The sequence below is a fragment of the Tupaia chinensis genome, unplaced genomic scaffold (assembly GCF_000334495.1).
Source record: "Tupaia chinensis unplaced genomic scaffold, TupChi_1.0 Scaffold000175_1, whole genome shotgun sequence".
Classification (NCBI taxonomy): domain Eukaryota; kingdom Metazoa; phylum Chordata; class Mammalia; order Scandentia; family Tupaiidae; genus Tupaia; species Tupaia belangeri.
The window spans coordinates 3,083,916-3,084,794 of record NW_006159650.1 but is presented as its reverse complement, the minus strand read 5'-3'; positions in this window follow the sequence as shown (position 1 = coordinate 3,084,794).

Below are 879 nucleotides of genomic sequence, written 5' to 3'. Positions count from 1 at the left end.
TGTTGGGCATGGAGAGAAGAATCCTAAGCTGGGATATCTTTAACAAATGGATGCCACTTGGTTTTTGATCTAACTCCTGTTTCTGAGGAATGCTATTTGTTGTTCCTGCCTGGATTTGTCACTAATCTCAAGCAAGTCACACAGCTGGGCCTTATCTCCTCATCTGTAAAACCAGGATTTGAGTGCATGGGCAGGCAGGCAGCTTGATGGAGCTGAGAAATCTCTAGCAATGGAGCTCTGGGGCCTTATCCACTGCCGGGAGAGGAAATATTGGTCAAATCTTTCAGAAGCACCATTTGGAAGCATAAATCAACCTCCTTATTAACCATATGCATGCCCTCTGAACCAGAGTTCTGCTTCTTTTTTTTTTTTAAAGAATTATTTATTTAATCTTATATATTCATTAATTTATTTTAATTTGACCAGAGAGAGACACAGGGAGAGAGAGAAAAAGAGGGAAAGTAAGAAAGCAGGCCACCAGGTCCAGGACTCAAACCATGGTTGATCATGTTGGTGTGTCCAGCGCCTTAAACACCATGCTACCTGCTGGACCCGAGAAGCTCTACTTCTAAGAATTGGTCCTGGGGAAATAGGAACAGTTTAGGAGGGCCCACAGATGGTAGGGCAGTTAAAGGTGTTGTATTTCCACATGGTCCATCGTGGTTTGAGTGCCAGACCTGGTGGCTTGCTTTCTCATTTCCCCTTTCTCTCTCTGTCTGTCTCTCTCTGGTCAAGTTAAACAACAACAACAACAGCAAAAACAAAAACATTAATAACGAATGGAATTAAATAAATAAATAATTCTTAAAAAAAGAGAAAGAAAAGTTTAGGAATAGAAGCAGAGATGTATGTACATATTCTGTGGGAAGCTGCACACCA